The sequence below is a fragment of the Stenella coeruleoalba genome, assembly GCF_951394435.1.
Source record: "Stenella coeruleoalba genome assembly, contig: scaffold_61, whole genome shotgun sequence".
In the NCBI taxonomy this organism is placed as follows: domain Eukaryota; kingdom Metazoa; phylum Chordata; class Mammalia; order Artiodactyla; family Delphinidae; genus Stenella; species Stenella coeruleoalba.
The window spans coordinates 29,918-53,913 of NW_027646361.1; the positions used below are offsets into that span (position 1 = coordinate 29,918).

The 23,996-nt window shown below is 43.9% G+C and overlaps 1 long non-coding RNA gene across 4 annotated transcripts in view; it reads left to right on the forward strand.

Annotated features, from left to right (window-relative positions):
- Positions 1-23,996, forward strand: part of LOC307181154 — a 2,002,597-nt gene that overhangs the window by 6,415 nt on the left and 1,972,186 nt on the right. For 3 of the 4 annotated variants that reach the window (XR_013826034.1, XR_013826035.1, XR_013826036.1), the window contains exon 1: positions 10,927-11,008. The exons of the other annotated variant lie outside the window; for it this stretch is intronic. This is a non-coding gene — a long non-coding RNA (uncharacterized lncRNA). Of the gene's footprint in view, positions 1-10,926; positions 11,009-23,996 lie in introns of those variants that run through there. 4 annotated transcript variants of the gene reach the window in all.

A 23,996-nucleotide genomic window follows, 5' to 3' on the forward strand; every position in this document is an offset into this window, starting at 1 on the left:
GAACTTGTACTGTAAACGAGGTTCTTGTAAACAGAGCCGTCTCAAACTTTGGGGTGGCTGTGTCTTTTTGATTTTAAATTCCCTAAGCTATAGGACCATAAGTGGAAGTGCTCTAGGTTCTGTTGCTTTGTTTTTTAGATGTTTCAGGAAACACCATACACTTCTCCCCAGTGTTTGTTGGCAATTTACATCCCGCCCTTCAGCATAACAAGGCTCCCAGTTCTCCATGGCCTGTCCTGTCTTTCTGGATTTTACACTTTTTTCAGATGGCCCTTTTGACCGGGGGGAAGTGAGACTTCATTGTAGTGCAGATTTCGTTTGCAAGCTTGCTTGGTTGGCCAAAAAGGGCGTATGCGTTTTTTCCTGAATATATTCAGGAAAAAACGCATACGCCCTTTTTGGCCAAGTGCATCATTGTGGACGTTCTGCCTCTTTTCCTATGCTTTCAATGCAATTCCAGTCTACCTCCTGAAATCGGTTTCCTGCAATTCTGCCCCGCTTTCAAGTCCTCTTGGCAGCCTTACTTCAGTCTATTTTTGGACGATAGCTGTCATTTATAACTCTGCAGGTTTGTGAATTACAGTGCCCCTGAGCTCCTTTCTTCAACTCGCTTTCTTTTGAGCTGGCCGCAACACTGCAGGATGGCTTCAGGCCCTAATCTGGTTCCGGCCCGGCACACTGAGCCTTTGGTTATTTCCTCTTCCTGGTGGGAAATGAGAGTTAAATTTGCCCATCCAGACACCTCCAGCTAGCCTCTCATTGGTTCTTGCTATTCCTGTTCATCTTCCGCAGAAATTGCAAACTGGGCCAAACAGGAGGTTAAAGGCGCTGACTTTCCAAGTGGGGAGAGTGTTAGTAAAGCATCTGGAATGTTGCACCCGAGTACCGGGGTACGAAAATTGAGACATATTTGAACACGTCTCCCGATCACATGGTTGATCATACTCTAGGTTCCACATGCATGTTTTAGCTGAAGGAAGAATACCTTAAACCTGGAGAGTTAAGACCCATGTAATGGGTACCATGCAATATGACTTCAAAGGGTCTTCATTTGCTCACCGAACCTCTCCAATCCTATCACTGCTGCGTTTATGCCCCTGTACACATGCTTGATTCTCTTTCGGAGACATAGCAATCCATAGGTTTTAAGATACTTACTAGTCAGGTACATTCTTAGGCGTTTAATATGCGGTGTTGAGTCCATTTCGTTGAGCAAGGAGTAGCTCTTGTCTATTCCATATTTGGCTTAAGGAACTTTATCTGTGCTCATTTCAATCTCTGGTTTTATGCAGCACCCCAACTCACCTTTCCCCTTAAGCAAGCATAAGTTGGTTTTCTAAATTTGAGACCCTGTTCTGTTCTGTAATTCAGTTCCTGTGTAGCCAAGTTTACATTCCGTGTATTACTGATATCTTATGATGTTTCTTTTTCTGTGTGACTTATTTCAGTTAGAATCATCATACCTGAATCCACTCATTGTGCTGCTAAGGGCCTGATGACACAGATTTCATTGCTGAGTGATATTGCTTTGTAAGTAAATACCACAACTTCTTTATCCATTTTTCACTTTCTGCGATGTTGAACTTGTACTGTAAACGAGGTTCTTGTAAACAGAGCCGTTCCAAACTTTGGGGTGGCTGTGTCTTTTTGATTTTAATTTCCCTAAGCTATAGGACCATAAGTGGAAGTGCTCTAGGTTCTGTTGCTTTGTTTTTTAGATGTTTCAGGAAACACCATACACTTCTCCCCAGTGTTTGTTGGCAAATTACATCCCGCCCTTCAGCATAACAAGGCTCCCAGTTCTCCATGGCCTGTCCTGCCTTTCTGGATTTTACACTTTTTTCAGATGGCCCTTTTGACCGGGGGGAAGTGAGACTTCATTGTAGTGCAGATTTCCTTTGCAAGCTTGCTTGGTTGGCCAAAAAGGGCGTATGCGTTTTTTCCTGAATATATTCAGGAAAAAACGCATACGCCCTTTTTGGCCAAGTGCATCATTGTGGACGTTCTGCCTCTTTTCCTATGCTTTCAATGCAATTCCAGTCTACCTCCTGAAATCGGTTTCCTGCAATTCTGCCCCGCTTTCAAGTCCTCTTGGCAGCCTTACTTCAGTCTATTTTTGGACGATAGCTGTCATTTATAACTCTGCAGGTTTGTGAATTACAGTGCCCCTGAGCTCCTTTCTTCAACTCGCTTTCTTTTGAGCTGGCCGCAACACTGCAGGATGGCTTCAGGCCCTAATCTGGTTCCGGCACGGCACACTGAGCCTTTGGTTATTTCCTCTTCCTGGTGGGAAATGAGAGTTAAATTTGCCCGTCCAGACACCTCCAGCTAGCCTCTCATTGGTTCTTGCTATTCCTGTTCATCTTCCGCAGAAATTGCAAACTGGGCCAAACAGGAGGTTAAAGGCGCTGACTCTCCAAGTGGGGAGAGTGTTAGTAAAGCGTCTGGAATGTTGCACCCGAGTACCAGGGGCGGAAAACTGAGACATATTTGAACACGTCTCCCGATCACATGGTTGATCATACTCTGGGTTCCACATGCATGTTTTAGCTGAAGGAAGAATACCTAAAATCTGGGTAGTTGAAACCCGTGGAATGGGTACCATGCAATATGACTTCAAAGGGTCTTCATTTGCTCACCGAACCTCTCCAATCCTATCACTGCTGCGTTTATGCCCCTGTACACATGCTTGATTCTCTTTCGGAGACATAGCAATCCATAGGTTTTAAGATACTTACTAGTCAGGTACTTTCTTAGGCGTTTAATATGCGGTGTTGAGTCCATTTCGTTGAGCAAGGAGTAGCTCTTGTCTATTCCATATTTGGCTTAAGGAACTTTATCTGTGCTCATTTCAATCTCTGGTTTTATGCAGCACCCCAACTCACCTTTCCCCTTAAGCAAGCATAAGTTGGTTTTCTAAATTTGAGACCCTGTTCTGTTCTGTAATTCAGTTCCTGTGTAGCCAAGTTTACATTCCGTGTATTACTGATATCTTATGATGTTTCTTTTTCTGTGTGACTTATTTCAGTTAGAATCATCATACCTGAATCCACTTATTGTGCTGCTAAGGGCCTGATGACACAGATTTCATTGCTGAGTGATACTGCATTGTAAGTAAATACCACAAGTTCTTTATCCATTTTTCACTTTCTGCGATGTTGAACTTGTACTGTAAACGAGGTTCTTGTAAACAGAACCGTTCCAAACTTTGGGGTGGCTGTGTCTTTTTGATTTTAATTTCCCTAAGCTATAGGACCATAAGTGGAAGTGCCCTAGGTTCTGTTGCTTTGTTTTTTAGATGTTTCAGGAAACACCATACACTTCTCCCGAGTGGTTGTTGGCAATTTACATCCCGCCCATCAGTATAACAAGGCTCCCAGTTCTCCATGGCCTGTCCTGCCTTTCTGGATTTTACACTTTTTTCAGATGGCCCTTTTGACCGGGGGGAAGTGAGACTTCATTGTAGTGCAGATTTCCTTTGCAAGCTTGCTTGGTTGGCCAAAAAGGGCGTATGTGTTTTTTCCTGAATATATTCAGGAAAAAACGCATACACCCTTTTTGGCCAAGTGCATCATTGTGGACGTTCGGACTCTTTTCCTATGCTTTCAATGCAATTCCAGTCTACCTCCTGAAATCGGTTTCCTGCAATTCTGCCCCGCTTTCAAGTCCTCTTGGCAGCCTTACTTCAGTCTATTTTTGGACGATAGCTGTCATTTATAACTCTGCAGGTTTGTGAATTACAGTGCCCCTGAGCTCCTTTCTTCAACTCGCTTTCTTGTGACCTGGCCGCAACACCGCAGGATGGCTTCAGGCCCTAATCTGGTTCCGGCACGGCACGCTGAGCCTTTGGTTATTTCCTCTTCCTGGTGGGAAATGAGAGTTAAATTTGCCCGTCCAGACACCTCCAGCTAGTCTCTCATTGGTTCTCGCTATTCCTGTTCATCTTCCGCAGAAATTGCAAACTGGGCCAAACAGGAGGTTAAAGGCGCTGACTCTCCAAGTGGGGAGAGTTTTAGTAAAGCGTCTGGAATGTTGCACCCGAGTACCAGGGGAGGAAAACTGAGACATATTTGAACACGTCTCCCGTTCACATGGTTGATCATACTTGGGTTCCACATGCATGTTTTAGCTGAAGGAAGAATACCTTAAACCTGGGTATTTGAAACCCGTGGAATGGGTACCATGCAATATGACTTCAAAGGGTCTTCATTTGCTCACCGAACCTCTCCAATCCTATCACTGCTGCGTTTATGCCCCTGTACACATGCTTGATTCTCTTTCGGAGACATAGCAATCCATAGGTTTTAAGATACTTACTAGTCAGGTACATTCTTAGGCGTTTAATATGCGGTGTTGAGTCCATTTCGTTGAGCAAGGAGTAGCTCTTGTCTATTCCATATTTGGCTTAAGGAACTTTATCTGTGCTCATTTCAATCTCTGGTTTTATGCAGCACCCCAACTCACCTTTCCCCTTAAGCAAGCATAAGTTGGTTTTCTAAATTTGAGACCCTGTTCTGTTCTGTAATTCAGTTCCTGTGTAGCCAAGTTTACATTCCGTGTATTACTGATATCTTATGATGTTTCTTTTTCTGTGTGACTTATTTCAGTTAGAATCATCATACCTGAATCCACTCATTGTGCTGCTAAGGGCCTGATGACACAGATTTCATTGCTGAGTGATATTGCTTTGTAAGTAAATACCACAACTTCTTTATCCATTTTTCACTTTCTGCGATGTTGAACTTGTACTGTAAACGAGGTTCTTGTAAACAGAACCGTTCCAAACTTTGGGGTGGCTGTGTCTTTTTGATTTTAATTTCCCTAAGCTATAGGACCATAAGTGGAAGTGCCCTACGTTCTGTTGCTTTGTTTTTTAGATGTTTCAGGAAACACCATACACTTCTCCCGAGTGGTTGTTGGCAATTTACATCCCGCCCATCAGTATAACAAGGCTCCCAGTTCTCCATGGCCTGTCCTGCCTTTCTGGATTTTACACTTTTTTCAGATGGCCCTTTTGACCGGGGGGAAGTGAGACTTCATTGTAGTGCAGATTTCCTTTGCAAGCTTGCTTGGTTGGCCAAAAAGGGCGTATGCGTTTTTTCCTGAATATATTCAGGAAAAAACGCATACGCCCTTTTTGGCCAAGTGCATCATTGTGGACGTTCGGACTCTTTTCCTATGCTTTCAATGCAATTCCAGTCTACCTCCTGAAATCGGTTTCCTGCAATTCTGCCCCGCTTTCAAGTCCTCTTGGCAGCCTTACTTCAGTATATTTTTGGACGATAGCTGTCATTTATAACTCTGCAGGTTTGTGAATTACAGTGCCCCTGAGCTCCTTTCTTCAACTCGCTTTCTTGTGACCTGGCCGCAACACCGCAGGATGGCTTCAGGCCCTAATCTGGTTCCGGCATGGCACGCTGAGCCTTTGGTTATTTCCTCTTCCTGGTGGGAAATGAGAGTTAAATTTGCCCGTCCAGACACCTCCAGCTAGTCTCTCATTGGTTCTCGCTATTCCTGTTCATCTTCCGCAGAAATTGCAAACTGGGCCAAACAGGAGGTTAAAGGCGCTGACTCTCCAAGTGGGGAGAGTGTTAGTAAAGCGTCTGGAATGTTGCACCCGAGTACCAGGGGAGGAAAACTGAGACATATTTGAACACGTCTCCCGTTCACATGGTTGATCATACTTGGGTTCCACATGCATGTTTTAGCTGAAGGAAGAATACCTTAAACCTGGGTATTTGAAACCCGTGGAATGGGTACCATGCAATATGACTTCAAAGGGTCTTCATTTGCTCACCGAACCTCTCCAATCCTATCACTGCTGCGTTTATGCCCCTGTACAAATGCTTGATTCTCTTTCGGAGACATAGCAATCCATAGGTTTTAAGATACTTACTAGTCAGGTACATTCTTAGGCGTTTAATATGCGGTGTTGAGTCCATTTCGTTGAGCAAGGAGTAGCTCTTGTCTATTCCATATTTGGCTTAAGGAACTTTATCTGTGCTCATTTCAATCTCTGGTTTTATGCAGCACCCCAACTCACCTTTCCCCTTAAGCAAGCATAAGTTGGTTTTCTAAATTTGAGACCCTGTTCTGTTCTGTAATTCAGTTCCTGTGTAGCCAAGATTACATTCCGTGTATTACTGATATCTTATGGTGTTTCTTTTTCTGTGTGACTTATTTCAGTTAGAATCATCATACCTGAATCCACTCATTGTGCTGCTAAGGGCCTGATGACACAGATTTCATTGCTGAGTGATATTGCTTTGTAAGTAAATACCACAACTTCTTTATCCATTTTTCACTTTCTGCGATGTTGAACTTGTACTGTAAACGAGGTTCTTGTAAACAGAACCGTTCCAAACTTTGGGGTGGCTGTGTCTTTTTGATTTTAATTTCCCTAAGCTATAGGACCATAAGTGGAAGTGCCCTAGGCTCTGTTGCTTTGTTTTTTAGATGTTTCAGGAAACACCATACACTTCTCCGGAGTGGCTGTTGGCAATTTACATCCCGCCCATCAGCATAACAAGGCTCCAAATTCTCCATGTCCTGTCCTGCCTTTCTGGATTTTACACTTTTTTCAGATGGCCCTTTTGACCGGGGGGAAGTGAGACTTCATTGTAGTGCAGATTTCCTTTGCAAGCTTGCTTGGTTGGCCAAAAAGGGCGTATGCGTTTTTTCCTGAATATATTCAGGAAAAAACGCATACGCCCTTTTTGGCCAAGTGCATCATTGTGGACGTTCTGCCTCTTTTCCTATGCTTTCAATGCAATTCCAGTCTACCTCCTGAAATCGTTTTCCTGCAATTCTGCCCCACTTTCAAGTCCTCTTGGCAGCCTTACTTCAGTCTATTTTTGGACGATAGCTGTCATTTATAACTCTGCAGGTTTGTGAATTACAGTGCCCCTGAGCTCCTTTCTTCAACTCGCTTTCTTTTGAGCTGGCCGCAACACCGCAGGATGGCTTCAGGCCCTAATCTGGTTCCGGTACGGCACGCTGAGCCTTTGGTTATTTCCTCTTCCTGGTGGGAAATGAGAGTTAAATTTGCCCGTCCAGACACCTCCAGCTAGCCTCTCAATGGTTCTCGCTATTGCTGTTCATCTTCCGCAGAAATTGCAAACTGGGCCAAACAGGAGGTTAAAGGGACTGACTCTCCAAGTGGGGAGAGTGTTAGTAAAGCGTCTGGAATGTTACACCCGAGTACCAGGGGAGGAAAACTGAGACATATTTGAACACGTCTCCCGATCTCATGGTTGATCATACTCTGGGTTCCACATGCATGTTTTAGCTGAAGGAAGAATACCTAAAATCTGCGTAGTTGAAACCCGTGGAATGGGTACCATGCAATATGACTTCAAAGGGTCTTCATTTGCTCACCGAACCTCTCCAATCCTATCACTGCTGCGTTTATGCCCCTGTACACATGCTTGATTCTCTTTCAGAGACATAGCAATCCATAGGTTTTAAGATACTTACTAGTCAGGTACATTCTTAGGCGTTTAATATGCGGTGTTGAGTCCATTTCGTTGAGCAAGGAGTAGCTCTTGTCTATTCCATATTTGGCTTAAGGAACTTTATCTGTGCTCATTTCAATCTCTGGTTTTATGCAGCACCCCAACTCACCTTTCCCCTTAAGCAAGCATAAGTTGGTTTTCTAAATTTGAGACCCTGTTCTGTTCTGTAATTCAGTTCCTGTGTAGCCAAGTTTACATTCCGTGTATTACTGATATCTTATGATGTTTCTTTTTCTGTGTGACTTATTTCAGTTAGAATCATCATACCTGAATCCACTCATTGTGCTGCTAAGGGCCTGATGACACAGATTTCATTGCTGAGTGATATTGCTTTGTAAGTAAATACCACAATTTCTTTATCCATTTTTCACTTTCTGCGATGTTGAACTTGTACTGTAAACGAGGTTCTTGTAAACAGAGGCGTCCCAAACTTTGGGGTGGCTGTGTCTTTTTGATTTTAATTTCCCTAAGCTATAGGACCATAAGTGGCAGTGCCCTAGGCTCTGTTGCTTTGTATTTTAGATGTTTCAGGAAACACCATACACTTCTCCCGAGTGTCTGTTGGCAATTTACATCCCGCCCATCAGCATAACAAGGCTCCCAGTTCTCCATGGCCTGTCCTGCCTTTCTGGATTTTACACTTTTTTCAGATGGCCCTTTTGACCGGGGGGAAGTGAGACTTCATTGTAGTGCAGATTTCCTTTGCAAGCTTGCTTGGTTGGCCAAAAAGGGCGTATGCGTTTTTTCCTGAATATATTCAGGAAAAAACGCATACGCCCTTTTTGGCCAAGTGCATCATTGTGGACGTTCTGCCTCTTTTCCTATGCTTTCAATGCAATTCCAGTCTACCTCCTGAAATCGGTTTCCTGCAATTCTGCCCCGCTTTCAAGTCCTCTTGGCAGCCTTACTTCAGTCTATTTTTGGACGATAGCTGTCATTTATAACTCTGCAGGTTTGTGAATTACAGTGCCCCTGAGCTCCTTTCTTCAACTCGCTTTCTTGTGACCTGGCCGCAACACCGCAGGATGGCTTCAGGCCCTAATCTGGTTCCGGCCCGGCATGCTGAGCCTTTGGTAAATTCCTCTTCCTGGTGGGAAATGAGAGTTAAATTTGCCCGTCCAGACACCTCCAGCTAGCCTCTCATTGGTTCTCGCTATTCCTGTTCATCTTCCGCAGAAATTGCAAACTGGGCCAAACAGGAGGTTAAAGGGACTGACTCTCCAAGTGGGGAGAGTGTTAGTAAAGCGTCTGGAATGTTGCACCCGAGTACCAGGGGAGGAAAACTGAGACATATTTGAACACGTCTCCCGTTCACATGGTTGATCATACTCTGGGTTCCACATGCATGTTTTAGCTGAAGGAAGAATACCTTAAACCTGGAGAGTTGAGACCCGTGTAATGGGTACCATGCAATATGACTTCAAAGGGTCTTCATTTGCTCACAGAACCTCTCCATTCCTATCACTGCTGCGTTTATGCCCCTGTACACACGCTTGATTCTCTTTTGGAGACCTAGCAATCCATAGGTTTTAAGATACTTACTAGTCAGGTACATTCTTAGGCGTTTAATATGGGGTTTTGAGTCCATTTCGTTGAGCAAGGAGTAGCTCTTGTCTATTCCATATTTGGCTTACGGAACTTTATCTGTGCTCATTTCAATCTCTGGTTTTATGCAGCACCCCAACTCACCTTTCCCCTTAAGCAAGCATAAGTTGGTTTTCTAAATTTGAGACCCTGTTCTCTTTTGGAATGCACTTCCTGTGTAGCCAAGTTTACATTCCGTGTATTAGTGATATCTTATGATGTTTCTTTTTCTGTGTGACTTATTTCAGTTAGGATCATCGTACCTGAATCCACTCATTATGCTGCTACGGGCCTGATGACATAGATTTCATTGCTGAGTGATACTGCATTGTACGTAAGTACCACAAATTCTTTATCCATTTTTCACTTTCTGCGATGTTGAACTTGTACGGTAAACGAGGTTCTTGTAAACGGAGGCGTCCCAAACTTTGGGGTGGCTGTGTCTTTTTGATTTTAATTTCCCTAAGCTATAGGACCATAAGTGGAAGTGCCCTAGGCTCTGTTGCTTTGTTTTTTAGATGTTTCAGGAAACACCATACACTTCTCCCTAGTGATTGTTGGCAATTTACATCCCGCCCATCAGCATAACAAGGCTCCCAGTTCTCCATGGCCTGTCCTGCCTTTCTGGATTTTACACTTTTTTCAGATGGCCCTTTTGACCTGGGAGAAGTGAGACTTTATTGTAGTGCAGATTTCCTTTGCAAGTTTGCTTGGTTGGCCAAAAAGGGCGTATGCGTTTTTTCCTGAATATATTCAGGAAAAAACGCATACGCCCTTTTTGGCCAAGTGCATCATTGTGGACGTTCTGCCTCTTTTCCTATGCTTTCAATGCAATTCCAGTCTACCTCCTGAAATCGGTTTCCTGCAATTCTGCCCCGCTTTCAAGTCCTCTTGGCAGCCTTACTTCAGTCTATTTTTGGACGATAGCTGTCATTTATAACTCTGCAGGTTTGTGAATTACAGTGCCCCTGAGCTCCTTTCTTCAACTCGCTTTCCTGTGACCTGGCCGCAACACCGCAGGATGTCTTCAGGCCCTAATCTGGTTCTGGCACGGCATGCTGAGCCTTTGGTTAATTCCTCTTCCTGGTGGGAAATGAGAGTTAAATTTGCGCATCCAGACACCTCCAGCTAGTCTCTCATTGGTTCTCGCTATTCCTGTTCATCTTCCACAGAAATTGCAAACTGGGCCAAACAGGAGGTTAAAGGGACTGCCTCTCCAAGTGGGGAGAGTGTTAGTAAAGCGTCTGGAATGTTGCACCCGAGTACCAGGGTACGAAAACTGAGACATATTTGAACACGTCTCCCGATCACATGGTTGATCATACTCTGGGTTCCACATGCATGTTTTAGCTGAAGGAAGAATACCTAAAACCTGGGTAGTTGAAACCCGTGGAATGGGTACCATGCAATATGACTTCAAAGGGTCTTCATTTGCTCACCGAACCTCTCCAATCCTATCACTGCTGCGTTTATGCCCCTGTACACATGCTTGATTCTCTTTCGGAGACATAGCAATCTATAAGTTTTTAGATAGTTACTAGTCAGGTACATTCTTAAGCGTTTAATATGCGGTGTTGAGTCCATTTCGTTGAGCAAGGAGTAGCTCTTGTGTATTCCATATATGGCTTAAGGAACTTTATCTGTGCTCATTTCAATCTCTGGTTTTATGCAGCACCCCAACTCACCTTTACCCTTAAGCAAGCATAAGTTGGTTTTCTAAATTTGAGACCCTGTTCTGTTCTGTAATTCAGTTCCTGTGTAGCCAAGTTTACATTCCGTGTATTACTGATATCTTATGATGTTTCTTTTTCTGTGTGACTTATTTCAGTTAGAATCATCATACCTGAATCCACTCATTGTGCTGCTAAGGACCTTGTGACACAGATTTCATTGCTGAGTGATATTGCTTTGTAAGTAAATACCACAACTTCTTTATCCATTTTTCACTTTCTGCGATGTTGAACTTGTACTGTAAACGAGGTTCTTGTAAACAGAGCCGTTCCAAACTTTGGGGTGGCTGTGTCTTTTTGATTTTAATTTCCCTAAGCTATAGGACCATAAGTGGAAGTGCCCTAGGTTCTGTTGCTTTGTTTTTTAGATGTTTCAGGAAACACCATACACTTCTCCCGAGTGGTTGTTGGCAATTTACATCCCGCCCATCAGCATAACAAGGCTCCCAGTTCTCCATGGCCTGTCCTGCCTTTCTGGATTTTACACTTTTTTCAGATGGCCCTTTTGACCGGGGGGAAGTGAGACTTCATTGTAGTGCAGATTTCCTTTGCAAGCTTGCTTGGTTGGCCAAAAAGGGCGTATGCGTTTTTTCCTGAATATATTCAGGAAAAAACGCATACGCCCTTTTTGGCCAAGTGCATCATTGTGGACGTTCGGCCTCTTTTCCTATGCTTTCAATGCAATTCCAGTCTACCTCCTGAAATCGGTTTCCTGCAATTCTGCCCCGCTTTCAAGTCCTCTTGGCAGCCTTACTTCAGTCTATTTTTGGACGATAGCTGTCATTTATAACTCTGCAGGTTTGTGAATTACAGTGCCCCTGAGCTCCTTTCTTCAACTCGCTTTCTTGTGACCTGGCCGCAACACCGCAGGATGGCTTCAGGCCCTAATCTGGTTCCGGCCCGGCATGCTGAGCCTTTGGTTAATTCCTCTTCCTGGTGGGAAATGAGAGTTAAATTTGCCCGTCCAGACACCTCCAGCTAGCCTCTCATTGGTTCTCGCTATTCCTGTTCATCTTCCGCAGAAATTGCAAACTGGGCCAAACAGGAGGTTAAAGGGACTGACTCTCCAAGTCGGGAGAGTGTTAGTAAAGCGTCTGGAATGTTGCACCCGAGTACCAGGGGAGGAAAACTGAGACATATTTGAACACGTCTCCCGTTCACATGGTTGATCATACTCTGGGTTCCACATGCATGTTTTAGCTGAAGGAAGAATACCTTAAACCTGGAGAGTTGAGACCCGTATAATGAGTACCATGCAATATGACTTCAAAGGGTCTTCATTTGCTCACCGAACCTCTCCAATCCTATCACTGCTGCGTTTATGCCCCTGTACACACGCTTGATTCTCTTTTGGAGACCTAGCAATCCATAGGTTTTAAGATACTTACTAGTCAGGTACATTCTTAGGCGTTTAATATGGGGTTTTGAGTCCATTTCGTTGAGCAAGGAGTAGCTCTTGTCTATTCCATATTTGGCTTAAGGAACTTTATCTGTGCTCATTTCAATCTCTGGTTTTATGCAGCACCCCAACTCACCTTTCCCCTTAAGCAAGCATAAGTTGGTTTTCTAAATTTGAGACCCTGTTCTGTTTTGGAATGCAGTTCCTGTGTAGCCAAGTTTACATTCCGTGTATTAGTGATATCTTATGATGTTTCTTTTTCTGTGTGACTTATTTCAGTTAGAATCATCGTATCTGAATCCACTCATTATGCTGCTACGGGCCTGATGACATAGATTTCATTGCTGAGTGATACTGCATTGTACGTAAGTACCACAAGTTCTTTATCCATTTTTCACTTTCTGTGATATTGAACTTGTACGGTAAACGAGGTTCTTATAAAAGGAGGCATCCCAAACTTTGGGGTGGCTGTGTCTTTTTGATTTTAATTTCCCTAAGCTATAGGACCATAAGCGGAAGTGCCCTAGGCTCTGTTGCTTTGTTTTTTAGATGTTTCAGGAAACACCATACGCTTCTCCTGAGTGTCTGTTGGCAATTTACATCCCGCCCATCAGCATAACAAGGCTCTCAGTTCTCCATGGCCTGTCCTGCCTTTTTGGATTTTACACTTTTTTCAGATGGCCCTTTTGACCGGGGGGAAGTGAGACTTCATTGTAGTGCAGATTTCCTTTGCAAGCTTGCTTGGTTGGCCAAAAAGGGCGTATGCGTTTTTTCCTGAATATATTCAGGAAAAAACGCATACGCCCTTTTTGGCCAAGTGCATCATTGTGGACGTTCGGCCTCTTTTCCTATGCTTGAAATGCAATTCCAGTCTACCTCCTGAAATCGGTTTCCTGCAATTCTGCCCCGCATTCAAGTCCTCTTGGCAGCCTTACTTCAGTATATTTTTGGACGATAGCTGTCATTTATAACTCTGCAGGTTTGTGAATTACAGTGTCCCTGAGCTCCTTTCTTCAACTCGCTTTCTTGTGAGCTGGCCGCAACACCGCAGGATGGCTTCAGGCCCTAATCTGGTTCCGGCACGGCACACTGAGCCTTTGGTTATTTCCTCTTCCTGGTGGGAAATGAGAGTTAAATTTGCCCGTCCAGACACCTCCAGCTATCCTCTCATTGGTTCTAGCTATTCCTGTTCATCTTCCGCAGAAATTGCAAACTGGGCCAAACAGGAAGTTAAAGGCGCTGACTCTCCAAGTGGGGAGAGTGTTAGTAAAGCGTCTGGAATGTTGCACCCGAGTACCAGGGTACGAAAACTGAGACATATTTGAACACGTCTCCCGATCACATGGTTGATCATACTCTAGGTTCCACATGCATGTTTTAGCTGAAGGAAGAATACCTAAAACCTGGGTAGTTGAAACCCGTGGAATGGGTACCATGCAATATGACTTCAAAGGGTCTTCATTTGCTCACCGAACCTCTCCAATCCTATCACTGCTGCGTTTATGCCCCTGTACACATGCTTGATTCTCTTTCGGAGACATAGCAATCCATAGGTTTTAAGATACTTACTAGTCAGGTACATTCTTAGGCGTTTAATATGCGGTGTTGAGTCCATTTCGTTGAGCAAGGAGTAGCTCTTGTCTATTCCATATTTGGCTTAAGGAACTTTATCTGTGCTCATTTCAATCTCTGGTTTTATGCAGCACCCCAACTCACCTTTCCCCTTAAGCAAGCATAAGTTGGTTTTTTAAATTTGAGACCCTGTCCTGTTCTGTAATTCAGTTCCTGTGTAGCCAAGTTTACATTCCGTGTATTACTGATATCTTATGATGTTTCTTTTTCTGTGTGACTTATTTCAGTTAGAATCATCATACCTGAATCCACTCATTGTGCTGCTAAGGGCCTGATGACACAGATTTCATTGCTGAGTGATATTGCTTTGTAAGTAAATACCACAACTTCTTTATCCATTTTTCACTTTCTGCGATGTTGAACTTGTACTGTAAACGAGGTTCTTGTAAACAGAGCCATTCCAAACATTGGGGTGGCTGTGTCTTTTTGATTTTAATTTCCCTAAGCTATAGGACCATAAGTGGAAGTGCCCTAGGTTCTGTTGCTTTGTTTTTTAGATGTTTCAGGAAACACCATACACTTCTCCCGAGTGGTTGTTGGCAATTTACATCCCACCCATCAGCATAACAAGGCTCCCAGTTCTCCATGGCCTGTCCTGCCTTTCTGAATTTTACACTTTTTTCAGATGGCCCTTTTGACCGGGGGGAAGTGAGACTTCATTGTAGTGCAGATTTCCTTTGCAAGCTTGCTTGGTTGGCCAAAAAGGGCGTATGCGTTTTTTCCTGAATATATTCAGGAAAAAACGCATACGCCCTTTTTGGCCAAGTGCATCATTGTGGACGTTCGGCCTCTTTTCCTATGCTTTCAATGCAATTCCAGTCTACCTCCTGAAATCGGTTTCCTGCAATTCTGCCCCACTTTCAAGTCCTCTTGGCAGCCTTACTTCAGTATATTTTTGGACGATAGCTGTCATTTATAACTCTGCAGGTTTGTGAATTACAGTGCCCCTGAGCTCCTTTCTTCAACTCGCTTTCTTGTGAGCTGGCCGCAACACCGCAGGATGGCTTCAGGCCCTAATCTGGTTCCGGCACGGCACGCTGAGCCTTTGGTTAATTCCTCTTCCTGGTGGGAAATGAGAGTTAAATTTGCCCGTCCAGACACCTCCAGCTAGTCTCTCATTGGTTCTCGCTATTCCTGTTCATCTTCCGCAGAAATTGCAAACTGGGGCAAACAGGAGGTTAAAGGCACTGACTCTCCAAGTAGGGAGAGTGTTAGTAAAGCGTCTGGAATGTTGCACCCGAGTACCAGGGTACGAAAACTGAGACATATTTGAACACGTCTCCCGATCACATGGTTGATCATACTTGGGTTCCACATGCATGTTTTAGCTGAAGGAAGAATACCTTAAACCTGGGTAGTTGAAACCCGTGGAATGGGTACCATGCAATATGACTTCAAAGGGTCTTCATTTGCTCACCGAACCTCTCCAATCCTATCACTGCTGCGTTTATGCCCCTGTACACATGCTTGATTCTCTTTTGGAGACATAGCAATCCATAGGTTTTACGATACTTACTAGTCAGGTACATTCTTAGGCGTTTAATATGCGGTGTTGAGTCCATTTCGTTGAGCAAGGAGTAGCTCTTGTCTATTCCATATTTGGCTTAAGGAACTTTATCTGTGCTCATTTCAATCTCTGGTTTTATGCAGCACCCCAACTCACCTTTCCCCTTAAGCAAGCATAAGTTGGTTTTCTAAATTTGAGACCCTGTTCTGTTCTGTAATTCAGTTCCTGTGTAGCCAAGTTTCCATTCCGTGTATTACTGATATCTTATGATGTTTCTTTTTCTGTGTGACTTATTTCAGTTAGAATCATCATACCTGAATCCACTCATTGTGCTGCTAAGGGCCTGATGACACAGATTTCATTGCTGAGTGATATTGCTTTGTAAGTAAATACCACAACTTCTTTATCCATTTTTCACTTTCTGCGATGTTGAACTTGTACTGTAAACGAGGTTCTTGTAAACAGAGCCGTTCCAAACTTTGGGGTGGCTGTGTCTTTTTGATTTTAAATTCCCTAAGCTATAGGACCATAAGTGGAAGTGCCCTAGGCTCTGTTGCTTTGTATTTTAGATGTTTCAGGAAACACCATACACTTCTCCCGAGTGGTTGTTGGCAATTTACATCCCGCCCATCAGCATAACAAGGCTCCCAGTTCTCCATGGCCTGTCCTGCCTTTCTGGATTTTACACTTTTTTCAGATGGCCCTTTTGACCGGGGGGAAGTGAGACTTCATTGTAGTGCAGATTTCCTTTGCAAGCTTGCTTGGTTGGCCAAAAAGGGCGTATGCGTTTTTTCCTGAATATATTCAGGAAAAAACGCATACGCCCTTTTTGGCCAAGTGCATCATTGTGGACGTTCTGCCTCTTTTCCTATGCTTTCAATGCAATTCCAGTCTACCTCCTGAAATCGGTTTCCTGCAATTCTGCCCCGCTTTCAAGTCCTCTTGGCAGCCTTACTTCAGTCTATTTTTGGACGATAGCTCTCATTTATAACTCTGCAGGTTTGTGAATTACAGTGCCCCTGAGCTCCTTTCTTCAACTCGCTTTCTTTTGAGCTGGCCACAACACCGCAGGATGGCTTCAGGCCCTAATCTGGTTCCGGCACGGCACACTGAGCCTTTGCTTATTTCCTCTTCCTGGTGGGAAATGAGAGTTAAATTTGCCCGTCCAGATACCTCCAGCTAGCCTCTCATTGGTTCTCGCTATTCCTGTTCATCTTCCGCAGAAATTGCAAACTGAGCCAAACAGGAGGTTAAAGGCGCTGACTCTCCAAGTGGGGAGAGTGTTAGTAAAGCGTCTGGAATGTTGCACCCGAGTACCAGAGGAGGAAAACTGAGACATATTTGAACACGTCTCCCGTTCACACGGTTGATCATACTCTGGGTTCCACCTGCATGTTTTAGCTGAAGGAAGAATACTTTAAACCTGCAGAGTTGAGACCCGTGGAATGGGTCCCATGCAATATGACATCAAAGGGTCTTCATTTGCTCACCGAACCTCTCCAATCCTATCACTGCTGCGTTTATGCCCCTGTACACACGCTTGATTCTCTTTTGGAGACATAGCAATCCATAGGTTTTAAGATACTTACTAGTCAGGTACATTCTTAGGCGTTTAATATGGGGTGTTGAGTCCATTTCTTTGAGCAAGGAGTAGCTCTTGTCTATTCTATATTTGGCTTAAGGAACTGTATCTGTGCTCATTTCAATCTCTGGTTTTATGCAGCACCCCAACTCACCTTTCCCCTTAAGCAAGCATAAGTTGGTTTTCTGAATTTGAGACCCTGTTCTGTTTTGGATTTCAGTTCCTGTGTAGCCAAGTTTACATTCTGTGTATTAGTGATATCTTATGATATTTCTTTTTCTGTGTGACTTATTTCAGTTAGAATCATCGTACCTGAATCCACTCATTATGCTGCTACGGGCCTGATGACATAGATTTCATTGCTGAGTGATACTGCATTGTACGTAAATACCAAAAGTTCTTTATCCATTTTTCACTTTCTGTGATATTGAACTTGTACGGTAAACGAGGTTCTTGTAAACAGAGGCGTCCCAAACTTTGGGGTGGCTGTGTCTTTTTTATTTTAATTTCCCTAAGCTATAGGACCATAAGTGGCAGTGCCCTAGGCTCTGTTGCTTTGTTTTTTAGATGTTTCAGGAAACACCATACACTTCTCCCGAGTGTCTGTTGGCAATTTACATCCCGCCCATCAGCATAACAAGGCTCCCAGTTCTCCATGGCCTGTCCTGCCTTTCTGGATTTTACACTTTTTTCAGATGGCCCTTTTGACCGGGGGGAAGTGAGACTTCATTGTAGTGCAGATTTCCTTTGCAAGCTTGCTTGGTTGGCCAAAAAGGGCGTATGCGTTTTTTCCTGAATATATTCAGGAAAAAACGCATACGCCCTTTTTGGCCAAGTGCATCATTGTGGACGTTCTGCCTCTTTTCCTATGCTTTCAATGCAATTCCAGTCTACCTCCTGAAATCGGTTTCCTGCAATTCTGCCCCGCTTTCAAGTCCTCTTGGCAGCCTTACTTCAGTCTATTTTTGGACGATAGCTGTCATTTATAACTCTGCAGGTTTGTGAATTACAGTGCCCCTGAGCTCCTTTCTTCAACTCGCTTTCTTTTGAGCTGGCCGCAACACCACAGGATGGCTTCAGGCCCTAATCTGGTTCCGGCACGGCACGCTGAGCCTTTGGTTATTTCCTCTTCCTGGTGGGAAATGAGAGTTAAATTTGCCCGTCCAGACACCTCCAGCTAGCCTCTCATTGGTTCTCGCTATTCCTGTTCATCTTCCGCAGAAATTGCAAACTGTGCCAAACAGGAGGTTAAAGGCACTGACTCTCCAAGTGGGGAGAGTGTTAGTAAAGCGTCTGGAATGTTGCACCCGAGTACCAGGGGAGGAAAACTGAGACATATTTGAACACGTCTCCCGATCACATGGTTGATCATACTCTGGGTTCCACATGCATGTTTTAGCTGAAGTAAGAATACCTAAAACCTGGGTAGTTGAAACCCGTGGAATGGGTACCATGCAATATGACTTCAAAGGGTTTTCATTTACTCACCGAACCTCTCCAATCGTATCACTGCTGCGTTTTTGCCCCTGTACACATGCTTGATTCTCTTTCAGAGACATAGCAATCCATAGGTTTTAAGATACTTACTAGTCAGGTACATTCTTAGGCGTTTAATATGCGGTGTTGAGTCCATTTCGTTGAGCAAGGAGTAGCTCTTGTCTATTCCATATTTGGCTTAAGGAACTTTATCTGTGCTCATTTCAATCTCTGGTTTTATGCAGCAACCCAACTCACCTTTCCCCTTAAGCAAGCATAAGTTGGTTTTCTAAATTTGAGAACCTGTTCTGTTTTGGAATTCAGTTCCTGTGTAGCCAAGTTTACATTCCGTGTATTAGTGATATCTTATGATGTTTCTTTTTCTGTGTGACTTATTTCAGTTAGAATCATCGTACCTGAATCTACTCATTATGCTGCTACGGGCCTGATGACATAGATTTCATTGCTGAGTGATACTGCATTGTACGTAAGTACCACAAGTTCTTTATCCATTTTTCACTTTCTGCGATGTTGAACTTGTACTGTAAACGAGGTTCTTGTAAACAGAGGCCTCCCAAACTTTGGGGTGGCTGTGTCTTTTTGATTTTAATTTCCCTAAGCTATAGGACCATAAGTGGAAGTGCCCTATGCTCTGTTGCTTTGTTTTTTAGATGTTTCAGGAAACACCATACACTTCTCCCAAGTGGTTGTTGGCAATTTACATCCCGCCCATCAGCATAACAAGGCTCCCAGTTCTCCATGGCCTGTCCTGCCTTTCTGGATTTTACACTTTTTTCAGATGGCCCTTTTGACCGGGGTGAAGTGAGACTTCATTGTAGTGCAGATTTCCTTTGCAAGCTTGCTTGGTTGGCCAAAAAGGGCGTATGCGTTTTTTCCTGAATATATTCAGGAAAAAACGCATACGCCCTTTTTGGCCAAGTGCATCATTGTGGACGTTCTGCCTCTTTTCCTATGCTTTCAATGCAATTCCAGTCTACCTCCTGAAATCGGTTTCCTGCAATTCTGCCCCGCTTTCAAGTCCTCTTGGCAGCCTTACTTCAGTCTATTTTTGGACGATAGCTGTCATTTATAACTCTGCAGGTTTGTGAATTACAGTGCCCCTGAGCTCCTTTCTTCAACTCGCTTTCTTGTGACCTGGCCGCAACACCGCAGGATGGCTTGAGGCCCTAATCTGGTTCCGGTACGGCATGCTGAGCCTTTCGTTTTTTCTCATCCTGGTGGGAAATGATAGTTAAATTTGCCCGTCCAGACACCTCCAGCTAGTCTCTCATTGGTTCTCGCTATTCCTGTTCATCTTCCGCAGAAATTGCAAACTGGGCCAAACAGGAGGTTAAAGGCGCTGACTCTCCAAGTGGGGAGAGTGTTAGTAAAGCGTCTGGAATGTTGCACCCGAGTACCAGGGGAGGAAAACTGAGACATTTGAACACGTCTCCCGTTCACACGGTTGATCATACTCTGGGTTCCACCTGCATGTTTTAGCTGAAGGAAGAATACTTTAAACCTGCAGAGTTGAGACCCGTGGAATGGGTCCCATGCAATATGACTTCAAAGGGTCTTCATTTGCTCACCGAACCTCTCCAATCCTATCACTGCTGCGTTTATGCCCCTGTACACACGCTTGATTCTCTTTTGGAGACATAGCAATCCATAGGTTTTACGATACTTACTAGTCAGGTACATTCTTAGGCGTTTAATATGCGGTGTTGAGTCCATTTCGTTGAGCAAGGAGTAGCTCTTGTCTATTCCATATTTGACTTAAGGAACTTTATCTGTGCTCATTTCAATCTGTGGTTTTATGCAGCACCCCAACTCACCTTTCCCCTTAAGCAAGCATAAGTTGGTTTTCTAAATTTGAGACCCTGTTCTGTTTTGGAATGCAGTTCCTGTGTAGCCAAGTTTACATTCCGTGTATTAGTGATATCTTATGATGTTTCTTTTTCTGTGTGACTTATTTCAGTTAGAATCATCGTACCTGAATCCACTCATTATGCTGCTACGGGCCTGATGACATAGATTTCATTGCTGAGTGATACTGCGTTGTAAGTATATACCACAAGTTCTTTATCCATTTTTCACTTTCTACGATGTTGAACTTGTACTGTAAACGAGGTTCTTGTAAACAGAGCCGTTCCAAACTTTGGGGTGGCTGTGTCTTTTTGATTTTAATTTCCCTAAGCTATAGGACCATAAGTGGAAGTGCCCTAGGTTCTGTTGCTTTGTTTTTTAGATGTTTCAGGAAACACCATACACTTCTCCCGAGTGGTTGTTGGCAATTTACATCCCGCCCATCAGCATAACAAGGCTCCCAGTTCTCCATGGCCTGTCCTGCCTTTCTGGATTTTACACTTTTTTCAGATGGCCCTTTTGACCGGGGGGAAGTGAGACTTCATTGTAGTGCAGATTTCCTTTGCAAGCTTGCTTGGTTGGCCAAAAAGGGCGTATGCGTTTTTTCCTGAATATATTCAGGAAAAAACGCATACGCCCTTTTTGGCCAAGTGCATCATTGTGGACGTTCTGCCTCTTTTCCTATGCTTTCAATGCAATTCCAGTCTACCTCCTGAAATCGGTTTCCTGCAATTCTGCCCCGCTTTCAAGTCCTCTTGGCAGCCATACTTCAGTATATTTTTGGGCGATAGCTGTCATTTATAACTCTGCAGGTTTGTGAATTACAGTGCCCCTGAGCTCCTTTCTTCAACTCGCTTTCTTGTGAGCTAGCCGCAACACCGCAGGATGGCTTCAGGCCCTAATCTGGTTCCGGCCCGGCACGCTGAGCCTTTGGTTAATTCCTCTTCCTGGTGGGAAATGAGAGTTAAATTTGCCCGTCCAGACACCTCCAGCTAGTCTCTCATTGGTTCTCGCTATTCCTGTTCATCTTCCGCAGAAATTGCAAACTTGGGCAAACAGGAGGTTAAAGGCACTGACTCTCCAAGTAGGGAGAGTGTTAGTAAAGCGTCTGGAATGTTGCACCCGAGTACCAGGGTACGAAAACTGAGACATATTTGAACACGTCTCCCGATCACATGGTTGATCATACTCTAGGTTCCACATGCATGTTTTAGCTGAAGGAAGAATACCTTAAACCTGGGTAGTTGAAACCCGTGGAATGGGTACCATGCAATATGACTTCAAAGGGTCTTCATTTGCTCACTGAACCTCTCCAATCCTATCACTGCTGCGTTTATGCCCCTGTACAAATGCTTGATTCTCTTTCGGAGACATAGCAATCCATAGGTTTTAAGATACTTACAAGTCAGGTACATTCTTAGGCGTTTAATATGCGGTGTTGAGTCCATTTCGTTGAGCAAGGAGTAGCTCTTGTCTATTCCATATTTGCCTTAAGGAACTTTATCTGTGCTCATTTCAATCTGTGGTTTTATGCAGCACCCCAACTCACCTTTACCCTTAAGCAAGCAAATGTTGCTTTTCTAAATTTGTGACCCTGTTCTGTTTTGGAATTCAGTTCCTGTGTAGCCAAGTTTCCATTCTGTGTATTAGTGATATCTTATGATGTTTCTTTTTCTGTGTGACTTATTTCAGTTAGAATCATCGTACCTGAATCCACTCATTATGCTGCTACGTGCCTGATGACATAGATTTCATTGCTGAGTGATACTGCATTGTACGTAAGTACCACAAGTTCTTTATCCATTTTTCACTTTCTGTGATATTGAACTTGTACGGTAAACGAGGTTCTTGTAAACACAGCCGTTCGAAAATTTGGAGTGGCTGTGTCTTTTTGATTTTAAATTCCCTAAGCTATAGGACCATAAGTGGAAGTGCCCTAGGCTCTGTTGCTTTGTTTTTTAGATGTTTCAGGAAACACCATACACTTCTCCCGAGTGGTTGTTGGCAATTTACATCCCGCCCATCAGCATAACAAGGCTCCCAGTTCTCCATGGCCTGTCCTGCCTTTCTGGATTTTACACTTTTTTCAGATGGCCCTTTTGACCGGGGGGAAGTGAGACTTCATTGTAGTGCAGATTTCCTTTGCAAGTTTGCTTGGTTGGCCAAAAAGGGCGTATGTGTTTTTTCCTGAATATATTCAGGAAAAAACGCATACGCCCTTTTTGGCCAAGTGCATCATTGTGGACGTTCTGCCTCTTTTCCTATGCTTTCAATGCAATTCCAGTCTACCTCCTGAAATCGGTTTCCTGCAATTCTGCCCCGCTTTCAAGTCCTCTTGGCAGCCTTACTTCAGTCTATTTTTGGACGATAGCTGTCATTTATAACTCTGCAGGTTTGTGAATTACAGTGCCCCTGAGCTCCTTTCTTCAACTCGCTTTCTTTTGAGCTGGCCGCAACACCGCAGGGTGGCTTCAGGCCCTAATCTGGTTCCGGCACGGCACACTGAGCCTTTGGTTATTTCCTCTTCCTGGTGGGAAATGAGAGTTAAATTTGCCCGTCCAGACACCTCCAGCTAGCCTCTCATTGGTTCTCGCTATTCCTGTTCATCTTCCGCAGAAATTGCAAACTGAGCCAAACAGGAGGTTAAAGGCGCTGACTCTCCAAGTGGGGAGAGTGTTAGTAAAGCGTCTGGAATGTTGCACCCGAGTACCAGGGGAGGAAAACTGAGACATATTTGAACACGTCTCCCGTTCACATGGTTGATCATACTTGGGTTCCACATGCATGTTTTAGCTGAAGGAAGAATACCTTAAACCTGGAGAGTTGAGACCCGTGTAATGGGTACCATGCAATATGACTTCAAAGGGTCTTCATTTGCTCACCGAACCTCTCCAATCCTATCACTGCTGCGTTTATGCCCCTGTACACATGCTTGATTCTCTTTTGGAGACATAGCAATCCATAGGTTTTACGATACTTACTAGTCAGGTACATTCTTAGGCGTTTAATATGCGGTGTTGAGTCCATTTCGTTGAGCAAGGAGTAGCTCTTGTCTATTCCATATTTGACTTAAGGAACTTTATCTGTGCTCATTTCAATCTGTGGTTTTATGCAGCACCCCAACTCACCTTTACCCTTAAGCAAGCATAAGTTGGTTTTCTAAATTTGAGACCCTGTTCTGTTTTGGAATGCAGTTCCTGTGTAGCCAAGTTTACATTCCGTGTATTAGTGATATCTTATGATGTTTCTTTTTCTGTGTGACTTATTTCAGTTAGAATCATCGTACCTGAATCCACTCATTATGCTGCTACGGGCCTGATGACATAGATTTCATTGCTGAGTGATACTGCGTTGTAAGTAAATACCACAAGTTCTTTATCCATTTTTCACTTTCTACGATGTTGAACTTGTACTGTAAACGAGGTTCTTGTAAACAGAGCCGTTCCAAACTTTGGGGTGGCTGTGTCTTTTTGATTTTAATTTCCCTAAGCTATAGGACCATAAGTGGAAGTGCCCTAGGTTCTGTTGCTTTGTTTTTTAGATGTTTCAGGAAACACCATACACTTCTCCCGAGTGGTTTTTGGCAATTTACATCCCGCCCATCAGCATAACAAGGCTCCCAGTTTTCCATGGCCTGTCCTGCCTTTCTGGATTTTACACTTTTTTCAGATGGCCCTTTTGACCGGGGGGAAGTGAGACTTCATTG